The sequence below is a fragment of the Balaenoptera musculus genome, chromosome 4 (assembly GCF_009873245.2).
Source record: "Balaenoptera musculus isolate JJ_BM4_2016_0621 chromosome 4, mBalMus1.pri.v3, whole genome shotgun sequence".
In the NCBI taxonomy this organism is placed as follows: Eukaryota; Metazoa; Chordata; class Mammalia; order Artiodactyla; family Balaenopteridae; genus Balaenoptera; species Balaenoptera musculus.
Window position 1 is genome coordinate 36,793,006 of NC_045788.1, and position 12,602 is coordinate 36,805,607.

The 12,602-nt window shown below is 50.2% G+C and overlaps 1 long non-coding RNA gene across 1 annotated transcript; it reads left to right on the forward strand.

The window, feature by feature from the left end:
- The first annotated feature begins 351 nt into the window (after positions 1-351).
- Positions 352-11,483, forward strand: LOC118894737. Its single transcript, XR_005019741.1, has 3 exons — positions 352-443; positions 4,490-4,547; positions 11,281-11,483. It is a non-coding gene; the product is annotated as an uncharacterized LOC118894737 (long non-coding RNA).
- The last annotated feature ends 1,119 nt before the right edge of the window (positions 11,484-12,602 follow it).

Below are 12,602 nucleotides of genomic sequence, written 5' to 3' on the forward strand. Positions count from 1 at the left end.
ATCAGTCACAGATGAAGCACCTTCATCCTCCCCCCAACACAACCCCAACCCTATACCCTTACTGTGATCTGGTGAATCTTCGAAGTGCCAAATGAAATAAAGAGCTCCAAGTAACCTTTCCTCCTCCGTGAAGGGGTTTGTTTTGTTCTGTTTTTGGTCACCATAATTCTCAGACAAAAACTTCTAAAAGGTTCCCCTAATCAAAGTCTTAAGATGGTGAACCTCTACAACCTCCCTTTAATGTCAGGGGTCATTTCATGCCTCGTTTAACTTTTGAAATTATTTTCTGTGCCTCCTTTTTCCAGATTTCTTAGGGCTTGGGGAGTCAACGAAATGAAGTTCAATGGAATCAAAGTAGCCTGAGCGGTGTGAAGTGAGCTGATGTCAGCAGTGGTTCCCCACGCAGCTTGCGACTGTCTCCCATAGCACATCTCCTTGGACTGGTGAGTTCAGCACCATATTTATTCTGACAGACGAAAGCACAGGCACAGGCTCTGGCGGCCTCGTATCAGCTGAACATTGAAAGCAACCACCCTTTCTGGACATCCTTCTGCCTTCCCAGAACTTACCATGGCCTGAAAATCCCCGTTTGAAGAAGCAGGCCTTTCAAGACAAAGTCATACAGTAAACAGTGATGACCTGAATAGCATTCTGGTAGAAGGGCTCCCCTTCCTTGTCTCCTCCAGCCCACTGACCCAAACCTCCTAGAGGCCATTCCATGATCCCTGAGCAGGGAAAAGAAAATTCAGATCCATAACCTCAGACCTGGGCATTCAAAAGATGGCAAACAAGGGGAGAAAGGACTGAGGGGACCGACAGGGGCAATTTCAGAATGTTGAGATCTCATTTATTTTCACCGTTCAGGGAACTTTTTGATTAGCGTCCTTCTTCCTTTTCTGATTTCAAAGTAATAAATAATTCTTAACTTCCGGGGAGGGAATCCCCATTGGGAAGAGGAATAAGATCACGGGATGAGTAGGGAAGAGGCTGCACTTGCTCTCTCCCTAGGTCCTCTCCCCTGTTGCTCCCACCTCCTCCCGCAACTCTCTCCCTCCCTCCCTCCCTCTCTCTCCCTCTCTCTCTCTCTCTCTCTCTCTCTCAGCCAGTGTAAAAATAGCTGTCTAGGTTCTGTTATTCATCCCTAAGCAGCAATGAAGGGTGGGCCTCCCTGCAGTGCCAGCTGCCCTTTAGGAGCTTCTACTATCAGGTGATGTCTCACACCTCCCATTCCCCACTCCTAGTTGGATAAATGTCCTCGGTGACCTTAGACGTTTTCATTTTAATCAGCAGTATGGTTTTTGAGAGGAAAGTCCTCCCCGGCTTCCCGAGTCGGCGGAGCTGCGGGGCCCTCCCCTCCTCCACACCCCAGGCAGCAGTGCCAGGGGAGCGTTTCCATCTGTGTTGGGAAAGAACGGCCTCTCTGTGCCGCCCAGCACGTCCAGAGCGAGGGCGCGGAGGCTGGAACACACTCTCCCGCACGGGAACAGCTTTCCAAGGGCCTTGGGGGAGGCTGTGGCCTTTCCTAACGAGGGCCAGGCGCATCCCACGTGGGCCCCGGCTCGTCCCTGCCAGGATCACCCCTTCCCTACCGAGGGCACTGATTCCGCCGCGCCGGGGGAGGGAGCCGTCTCTGCACCCGGGGCCCGCAGTCGGGCCACCAGGGCTTGCACATGCGCGGAGAGGGGCCGCGTTGCTCCGGGCTCCTCGCCAGGGCGGCGGGCGAGGGCGCATGCGTCAGCGGCAGGGTAGGGGAGCGCCCGCAGAGAGTCCTGTCCGTCTGATCACGCTCTCCGTCCAGATTCCTGGCAGCGTGCTGGGGACACTGCACTATTGGAATAGAGCCACGGAATGCTACAGGCTCCTTGGAGGGCATTTGCTTCGTGCCTCCCTTTTACAGATGAGGAAACTGAGGTACAAGGAAGCATTGGGAACCGCCTAAAGCTGCATTTCTGAATTCTGCCAGCTGGGACCAGATCCAGCTCTTATTGGCGTGGTTTAGGCACTACTTCACCGAGCATTTATCTAGCGCCTGGATGTACCATGTCCTAAACGTATGTATGGTATGGAAGATAACCACGAATACATCAGAAGCAGTGTAACGGTGGCCACCCCAGACTTACACATAGAATGATACACACCTGGGTTTGATTTGATGATTTGCAGGACTGCACTGCTAGCTGGATAGCCTTGTGAAGCAATTAACCTCTCTAAGCCCTAGTTTCCTCGTCTGCAAAGCGGAGATAAAAAACAGGACCTACCTGCCAAGGTCGCAGGGCTTAAATGAGATAAGGTGCACATTGCTTAGCACAAAGCCTGCACTTGGAAGTCACTCAAACAGATATTCATGCAATGTTTTGAGAAGTCGAAAGTGCTAGGCGCACAGGCTTTCATGAGACAGTCAGGGTACTCATTTCCAGACAGAAGTCGGCTGCAAGAGAGGGAAGGTACTTTCCCGCGCGCAGCACTTGGGAAGACTCACACAGGGTTACCAGACCTGGCAAGACAGGGAAAGGAGGAAATGACCTCTGTTTATCTTTCCTCCTACTGCCCCGTCCTTCCCCCTCCCTCTTTCCTTCCTCCCCTCCCAACCCTCACTGTGACTCCTGGTGGCTGCAGGGATACATCGGGACCTCTTATCAGGGTGAAATGTGTTCTGCGAGGTGGTGCAATTTACGTTTGAAGTTCTACTTTATCACAGGGGCCTCCCTCCTCTTTTCCTAGGCGGGACAGGCACAAGAAGGGGCAATGGGGTTAAGTGGATAAGAAGGAATGGTGGTCAAGCGCCTAAGGTAACAGATTGGAGTCATCTGGAATCATAGATGACCAGCGGTGAAGACCATCTGGTACAATGATGGTCCCTCTTGTTAAGGAAGAAGCAGTGAAAAACTGTGAAAGGTAAACCGGCATCAAATTTTAGACTCAAGTTAGAGCCCTGGTTTTCTGTGTCCCCCATAGTTCATTCATCCATTTACCCACACTGCTTTGGGGGACCCATTATATACTGCCAGGTAAAAGGGGTCTGCCTCAGTAAGCAGGGAAAGGGGAAAGGAAAATAGGAATTCAGGACTCCCAGGTACTTTGTGCAGCTTCACGGATGATGATACCATTTACTGTGATAGCAAGTAAAGGAGTAGAAACAGGTCTGAGACGAGGATGGCGTATTTTGAATATATATTTTAATGTGCCTATGGAACTTCCAGGGAAGACATCCAGGAGGCAGTCAGGAGCGTAGGTGCCAAGCATGGGAGAGAAGCCCAGAGATGCCCACTGGGAAAGGGTCGACACAGCTAGTCACTGAAGCTGGGGCGGGGCTGAGATGACCCAGAGAGAGCAGGCAGACCGAGAAGATCATGGGATGGATGAGAACTGAACCCTGACACACACCAGCTTCTAAGGATCAAATCGGGATCCTGAGGAGGGGGCACAGAAGTGAGAAGAAAACTGGAAAAAAAGTGGCATCAAACAGTCCAAATGAAGACATTATCCAGGCTCAGGAGGTGGTTGGGAGTGGGAAATGACACAGAGAGGTTCAGCGCACTAGTCCTGGAATGTGCCTGTTGATCTCAACAATGAGGAAGTTATTGACACGTGTGACTCCAGTTTCGGTGGGGACGTGAGAGCAGAAACCAAGCCACAGTGAGTTAGAAGTCAATGGAGTCAGGGCAGAGGAGCAGCAGGGGTAGTAGATATGGCCCACTGCTGCAGGAGAGTTGGTTGGCAGGCAAGGGGAAGTTACAACTGGGCGTGAGTTGTTTTTTTGTTTGTTCGTTTGTGTGTTTGTTTGGGCTGTGCTGCAGGGCATGCGGGATCTTAGTTCCCCAACCAGGGATGAACCCCGCACCCCCAGCCCCTGCAGTAGAAGCTCATTGTTGTAACCACTGGACTGCCAGGGAAGTCCCTGGGCGTGAGTTTTTTGTCGTTGTCTTTTTGCTATGGGAAACTGAAACATGTTTAAAGGGTAAGGAGAAGCAGGAAGGGTTAACAGGGAGGAATAGGATGGGGTCTCAGTAGAGCCTCCACAGAGATGAATGGGAGGAGAGGGGATTCTGACCCCAGATAACCCAAAGGAAAGATTCCTCTCTCTTTGTTCTTTTCCTTCTGCCACGTGAGAGGAAGCAATGCATTTGCAAGGTTTAGGAATGGACTTGAGGAGTTCTTCAAAACCAGCTTTGTCCTTGTCAGGTTCTAGCCATGGCAGCAATCTGACCATCAAATGCATTTAACCAGCCCCACTTGCATGTGAAGCTGTGCTGAATGCTACACAATCATGTGAAATAGCTGCTGTTATTCCCGCGTCAGTCAGGACTCCAAGTAGCAAGTGACTGAAACCCAGCTCTAACCAGCTAAACCCAAAATGGAATCCATTGGTTTGCTAAACTGGGCTACTGGCTTCAGGCATGGTTAGGTTAGGGTGCTTGAAAGATGTTGTCAGAAGGAATAGGGATTATGTTTTGAAGTTATTAGTGTGCTTTTCTCTTTTGCCTTTCAGAGCATATGAATTTAGTCTACTCAAGTTTGGAGGAGGGGATGAAGATTCTTTCCAGAAGGTATGCAAAGAGAAAGAAAAAGTAACACTCAGCTTCTGACATTCAAAAATAGAGTTTGTAGCAAAATGAGAGCCCTGTAATCCAAGCTCTTACCTTGAGAAAATAGCCTCTACGTTCCATTACCTTCCTCTTTAGAAGATCAAGGACTGGGTTTGGTAGACTAAACCTTGGGTTTTATGTATGACAGGTCTAGACAGAGGGAGAAAGGGGGATTGTGGAAGGACAGAAGCAGCAGAACAAGACCAGAGGCCTGGGAGGAGCAACTGTGGTGGAAAAGTAATGATTAGCCCCACAGGCATGGGAAGACCCTATCCCCTGCCACGGTTCCAGAAGTATGAGAGGGAGAGCCTGGGTAGCCTGATTTTGGTCTGACAGAGGGAGGCCCACAATGGACTTTTTAAGCTATGCTAGGTCCCCGTGTAGCTTGGACCCTACCCAGATGTAGCAGCAAGTCTGTGGCCAGCTTGCCAGGGTGATCACCGTGGTGGGGTGACTCAGTGGTACAGGCTGCAGGGTGGACCCCTGGGACCAGGACTGATAGGAATTCATGGCCAGAAGTCAGAAGCACCTGGAAGAACAAAGAAGAGGCTACGTCAGCCAGGGAGCACTGCCTCAGACTTGTGGACAGACTACAAACTCGCCATCCACAGACTTCACATCAGAGGCTGGCAGCACACCCAGTCCAGGCCAAAAGTGGACCTTGTCCTGACATGGGCAGACACCGGACAGCTATACCCAAGGGTGGGTGCAAGGCCAGGAGTTCCCTTTCTCTCAACACCATGAGGATGCAGAAGCACTGTCCCTCTTTCTACCTCCACTATATATACCTTACAGGGATGATGGCCAAAACATTTAAAAATCTTACAGGCTCAGGCATTGACCAGTCTGAACGGAGTGCCCTGCTGTGTCCAGGATTAACATTTTCACTGATGGATTGTGGGGAGCTTAGGGAAAAGTCCCAGGGAGGGGGCAGTGGGAGGTGCTTAGGGAACTCAAGGCAGCACCTGTTTACCAGCTGCTTCAGGCATATCTCAGTATTTTATCAACAAGGTCAGCCATAATGAAGGGTACAGGTGAATACTGGCCAGACACCATCATCTTTATTGGTGGAGCAGGAGATGGGGGAGGCCATCTGAGAAACTGAGCATGTTCTCAAAGAGGATATTGGAATTATTGGATTGCACCATGATTTAAACCGGTTTCAACCCTTACTAACCAGTGGAGGGCCAGATTGATTATGGGTAAGCTAGAGAAATTACGTTTGTTGATACATCCAAGTTGCAGTGTGAGTTGAATTTACCATCTGTCTGCTTTCCTTTGTGTTGGCTTCACTCTCAGGCAGCAGCTCCAAGTGTTAGCAATCCCAAAAGGGAAAGCACACCTTTTTCAATAGCACCAGCAACAATCCCAAATCAGATTCCTATTGGCCCAGCTTTACTCATGTCCCTGCTTCTGAGTCAATTCCTGATTGGCCAAGCCTAGGTCACATGACTATTCCTAACCTCTGGAACTGAGAGTGGGGTGGAGCATGGCTCCCCCCAGAAACAATCTGGATGCTGTTAGCAGAAATGCCGTACTGGTTGTTATGTAGGCAGGCACAACAGAGGAACACCACGCTGCCTTCTGGGGTTTAACTTTCTAAAACTCTCAGGGACAAATGGAGTGTTTCCACAACATGAAGTGAACTGGCACCTGTACACTTATCCATAAACTGTGATCGGCATAGATAACTAATGTTGAAAATCATAGGACTTCCCTGGAGGTGCAATGGTTAAGAATCCGCCTGCCAAGGCAGGGGACACAGGTTCGATCCCTGGTCCAGGAAGATCCCACATGCCACGGAGCAACTGAGCCCATGCGCCACGACTACTGAGCCTGTGCTCTAGAGCCCGTGAGCCACAACTACTGAGCCCGCGAGCCACAACTACTGAGCCCGCGAGCCACAACTACTGAAGCCCATGTGCTCTAGGGCCCACGTGCTGCAACTATTGAGCCCGCGTGCTGCAACTACTGAAGCCCACGAGCCTAGAGCCCATGCTCCACAACACGAGAAGCCACCACAGTGAGAAGCCCACACACTGCAACGAAGAGTAGCCCCCGCTTGCTGCAGCTAGAGAAAGCCTGCATGCAGCAACGAAGACCCAATGCAGCCAAAAATAAATTAAAGAAGAAAATCATAAAGCAGAATTTTTCTCTTCTTAAATTTTCTTACCACACTGACTAAATTAATTTCTGATCGTTGAATTTGAGGAATATAATCAATGAAATGTCCAGTCTGGTTTAAAACTTAGTACTATTTAGTATCCATAAATAGTTCCATTTAGAAATTGTTTGGTCCCTCCTCTTTTGGATGTGACAACAACCGTCTTACTTTTTCTCTGTGTATTATTTCCTCTTTTGAAAGTAAATCACCCTCTCCTAAATCCAAGAGAAACTGGATAATTAGTTGTTGCCTGTTTTTTGTTTTTTTAAAAAAAAGCTTTTTGTAATAAATACGAAGTTTAATTATTCCAAGAGAGATAGTAAAGACAACATCAGCTTTTCCTCACAGACTTTTATTTTCAGTATCATAAAACACTCCACATTATTTTTTTTTTTAAATCGGCCCTCAGTAAAAGGAGATATTTAAGGTCTAGGGAGAGAAAACATAACCATCAGTTTTACTCTAAAATTTATGCTGTATCTTTTTTGAAAGGAGGGATAGCTTAAAATTTACGGTATATAAAACTTAAATCTCAGAATTGAAAAACTCTTTGGAAAAATAAAATCATTAATCACAATAAAGGAGAAATAAACTCATCCTGCCCTGGCATTTTGAGTCACATAATTAATTCAGAAGGGGCTGCCTTTCTCCCGTGGAATCCAGGCATTCATCACGTATCTATCACACGCTTCATAGCTTCTCTGCACTGTGCCGGGCACTGGGGTGTAAAGGTGGGTAAGACAGCTCGCGTCTGGGAAGGAGAGACGGCGCGGCGCGCTCGGGGTGTGACAGGCCTAGGGCTTGCAGGAGCAGCAGGAACAATCCCTTTCTCAGCGGGGTGGATGGCTGAGTCCAGCCAGGTTAAGAAGCTGCCGGAAGGCTTTGCCTTTCCCACACCCAGTGCAGTGCTGGGAAGCCCTTGTAGACGTTTTATTGCCCCGGCTAAGATGGAGGAGGTGTGGAAATCCTCTTTGGCAGCCCTGAGGCAGCTGGCCTCTGTGACAGCTGAGAAACGAGAGCTCCTGGTCTTCCCAGCGCCTCGGTGTGTGCGCTCGGGTGCTGCCTGCCAAGGCCGCGGGCATTCCACTCATCGGTTCCACAGAGAGTTATTGAGCACCCACCGTGGGCCAGGTGCTCAAGCAAAGCAGCCTTGGGTCTCAGGGAGCTCACTTCTCTACTTGGAGAGGGGGACACATAGGATATCAGAACGGTGATAAGGGCTATGGAGAAAAAGAAAGAATGGGAAGACCAGGAATGTGAGGTGGGGGGTATGTGGTATAAAATAGGGTCTTTAAGAAGTCCAACTGCAGACTCAGTCCCCCCTACCCTCATCCCTGCATGAACTGAGCACCCAAGAACCGTGGCTGCTGGTACATTAGGAGCCCACCAAAGAAAGTGACAAGTCGCCTGACCCCAGGAAGTGGCCAGCTCAGGAGGCCAGGCTGGTGTGCATCCTCCCCCCTCCCCAAAGAGTTTCCTCATCTGATGAGTGGAGCTGGTACAGCCCAAGTCTAGGGCAGTCGAGAGAGTTCAAGCTTAGGGAGGAAATGGGGGTCAGGAGAAGGTTTGCTTAGATGGGAGGCAGGTCCCCTGGCAGCATCTTGGGAAAAAGGGGCATCTAGCTCCCCAAGAAGAGCTTTGGCAAGGCCACGATAGAAAGTCAAGGCCCTGGGCCAAGGGGGCTGGGGCCAGGACTGGGTGTGGATCCCTGCTGGGAACTGGAGTGTCAGTGAGGAAGGGGGGCAGACGCCAGGTCATTGGAATGGGCTGGGAGGGACAGCTGTGTTAGTGTGAGCACATGGGGGCGCAGGCCACACCCCTCTAGGCACCAGGCTACACTGGGGACAGAATGAGGAGAACTCAGGGTCAGGACCTTTCTGCTGGAGCAGAGGGTTGGTGTAGGGTGGCCAAGTTGTAGGGGCTTCGGGAACCGAGCCAAGGGGTTTGCATTTTTCTCAAATCTGCTAACCCTGGCTAAGGTTGACCTGCTTGTTCTCTCATCTGTATAAGCACCACGGTACTTTTAACCACGAGCCAAATAACATGGAGATAAATTATGAGTCTAATGGGAGGGAGGTAAGGAGGGTGAAATGGCAAGGAATCCCCAGCTTTTTATGTTGAAAGCATAAATCCAAATAGAAACCAAGCAGAAAGAGACTGAAGTCTCTGGGGAGGAGAAAAGTACGTACAGTAAACAGTGACCGGCACAGCGTGCCCTGCTGTAGGGACGCCAGTGTCAGAACAGCGTGTCACGTTGCCACTTTGATCATGGGATTTGGATCAGAGAGAACATGGGATTTGGACTTTGCTCTGGGTTTGGCTGTCTGCCGCCTGTTGGCTGCGTGACCTTGGGTAAGTTCCTTTCCCCTCTGAGCCTTCCTTTCTTCATTGGTGTAGTTGGAGCCTGCACTGGGATTCAGTCCCATCTGCTGAGCTAGTGGGGAAACCCCAGGGGTCGGAGTGACTGCCAGAAGCCCAGCATGGTGAGCTCGCCAAGGGGCAAAGCATCCAGGTCCAAGAAGGGAGTAGGTCTGAGTACACTGTGCTAACAGTGGCTAATCTATTCTGGGCCCTACCCCAAGTCTGATTCCTGGGCAAAGCTGTCTCTAAAAGCTAACAGATTGTTTGCAGAGGTACAAGCTCACCGTAATGGGGACCCCAGAAACGAGCATAACAGGGAGAAAGGCATCTTCTCCACAGTGCAGTCTTGCCTGGGCGAAGAGGCAGAGCAGGGAAAGGGGTGGGACCTGGCACCCAGCCATTGATTTGTTGGTGAGAACGGGTAAGACATCTTACCCCAGGGGCTCCCCAAATGTACAGGAGGGAAGACGCTTTGCTGGGATTAAGTTCTGCGTAAGAGATGGTGGTAACAAACTAATATCTGGATTATTAGTCTTGATGTGGCTTCATTTGCCACACACGTGGTGAGGGAATCTTGGTTAATACCTATCCCTTGGAGATTGCACAAGCTGTCCCCAGGCCTGAGCCTGGACACGGCGAATGCCCAGCAAATGTCAGATTCTCTGCAGAAACCACCTAGGAACCCTTGGGCCCCTTGGAGGACTGTTTGGGACGACCCCTGGTGCGTTGGAGTGTTGCACAGCATTCCCATGGCAAAGATTTGTAATCAAAACGTAACCTAATGTATATTTTTGAGCACCTGCTATGTGCCAGTGAGGTATACATGCTAAGAGGGATTTGAATTCTTTTTTTTCTCAGCACTTTACAAAATACTTTGACATGCATTTTATTCACATTGGTCTTTATAACAACCTAACGATGTAGGATCCCCATTTACAGATGGGAAGACTGAGTTTCAAAGAGGCTAAGCAATTTATCCATAATAACCCAACTAATAAGGGGTGTAGCGGGGCTCAAAGCCATCCTTTCTTTGGTGGGAAGCTGAGACCAAAGAGATGAAAGAATGAGGGGAAAACCCAGCAAATAATAAAACCTGAGGTTCTGATGGGAAGAGCTGGAGAAGTCAGCGGGGACTGGAGCTGGACCTGACCAGGGGTGGATGGCGGGGGATGGTGTGTGGGATGGAGGCCGCGTGTGGGCATGGCTGGGCTCCCGGGGACCTTGCCTGTGCCCCTGGAGCTGCCCCCGACTTATCACACTTCACAGAGAATTTTTAAGGAAGCTTTCAAGAGGAAACTGCTGCTACTCACTCCTGCCGAGTCTCTTTGCTCCTGTCTTTCTGTCTGAGCGTACAAACCACCTCTCCTGACTTCAGCGACTGCTGGTCTTGGGCTCTGTATGCTGATCATTTCTAATTTTTCCTGGAGGATTATTTATGACATTCTAAAAGCAAAACCACATACTGAAATGTGCCAATATTAGAACATTAGTGAGCCAGAAATGATGCTCATTTCAAATAGCAGGGGGAAAGGGAGAGACGTGAAAAGGAGTGCGCCTCTATGGGTCACACTCTGTGCTGGCAACTGTCACATTCGTGATCTCTTTTAATATCCCCTACTATGCAGTGTGGAAGATCGTATCAATTCCACTTTGGCAGTCGAGGAAACATTCAGAGAAGTGCTGTAATTTGGCCAAAGTCACACAGCTAATAAGTGGTGAACCTATGATTTGAATCCAGGTCTGACTTCCAATAAACCACAATTTACAGCCTGTGGAATTCAGGTGGAATCAAGAGAGGACGAATAAACACAGTTTAATGGACAGTAAAACTCTTGACCCTGCTTTTTATTAATTCAAGTTTACAAACAATGCAGTTTCAAAATTACCAGCTTCCAGAGAGTTCTTAAGTCAGTGAAGTACTCAGAATTCATGAAATCCCAACAATTAGAGCTTGACACTGCCTGAGATGCCACTAGAGGACCCGACACGGAGGTGACTGATTCTACCTATGAACTTTCAATTTTGAGAGTGCCCTGTCAAAAACGGGGCCGCTGTAGCACTGGGTAGAGGATGTGGTAGAGATTCTCAGATAAACCTGATTTCTTCAAACGCTGTTTAGGACAAGTGCCAAAGTTTGACACATCCTAATCACTTTACTTTCTTTGGCAGCTCCAACCTTGACGAGAGAGTAGGAAATACGTCTCCGCTTTGACAGGAACAATGTGTGACGTGAAAGACCTCAGATGCTGTGCAGGTTTGTGACGGTTCTTCAGAAGAAAGCACCTCCTGCCTGTTCTGTTCAATGCCAGTCCAGGTGAGTCACTGCCAGCCAAGCAAGTATTTTAAGACATGAGGAATCTAAGCCAGAACCAGCAAAGAAAGGTGAAGGATGGATTATCGCCATTCTCTTTGATGGTTGTCACGGTGCTGGGAAAACCTTTTCCGGCTAGGGTCCGGCTCACCGCTGCTTTGCTGGTGGCCACCCAGACACAGGTGTGGGACAGGGTGTGTGCACACACACCTGCAGCAGACACCCACTCTAGAGGCTCACGTTGGTTCGGTCGTGGTTAATCGGCTGTGCTCGTGCAAATGGTAAATCCGCGCCCGACATCAGCTTACGGGGAGCCGGCATGACCCCACCTCCCGCGACATCACTGGATGTTTTGGAGCAGAGTCAGCGGATGCAGGAACCACCTCACTCTCTGCTCCCTGCTTCAGCATGTGGCTCTGGAAAATGCCCCATCGCTGTCTCTTTTTTTTTCTTTTTTTTTTTTTAATTATTTATTTATTTATTTTATTTATGGCTGTGTTGGGTCTTCGTTTCTGTGCGAGGGCTTTCTCTAGTTGTGGCAAGCGGGGGCCACTCTTCATCGCGATGCGCGGGCCTCTCAGCATCGCGGCCTCTCTTGTTGCGGAGCACAGGCTCCAGACGCGCAGGCTCAGTAATTGTGGCTCACGGGCCCAGTCGCTCCGCGGCACGTGGGATCTTCCCAGACCAGGGCTCGAACTCGCGTCCTCCGCATTGGCAGGCAGACTCCCAACCACTGCGCCACCAGGGAAGCCCCCCATCGCTGTCTCTTAAATACGATCCAAGGCTCAGGTCTCCTGCTAATCTGAGGGGCAAGGGAGAGCTTCCAGGTCTCCAGGAGCTGGGGAGAGGGGCAGGGGTGCTGCACACGGGAAATGACTGGAGCCCGAGGTCAGGCTGCACCCTGGCACTGCCTGGGAGGACGGCCTCCCCTGCTGGCACCTACACTGCAAAGCTCTGCCTGTCTGCGCTGAAGGGAACCCCGAGGCTCTGAGTGGGACAGTAGGCTCTATGTTGCCCTGCAGGGTGACCCACACTATAGGAGCCATCAGGATGCGCTGTGCTCTCCCCTCCAACTTCCCATAGGGCTGCCCCTCTCTCTCCAGCTCCTCTTTCACACACTTTTGGGGTGGGGTGTCAGAGGTGGGGGAGGAGACTGCAGGGGGGGTGGGGATGGGGTGGG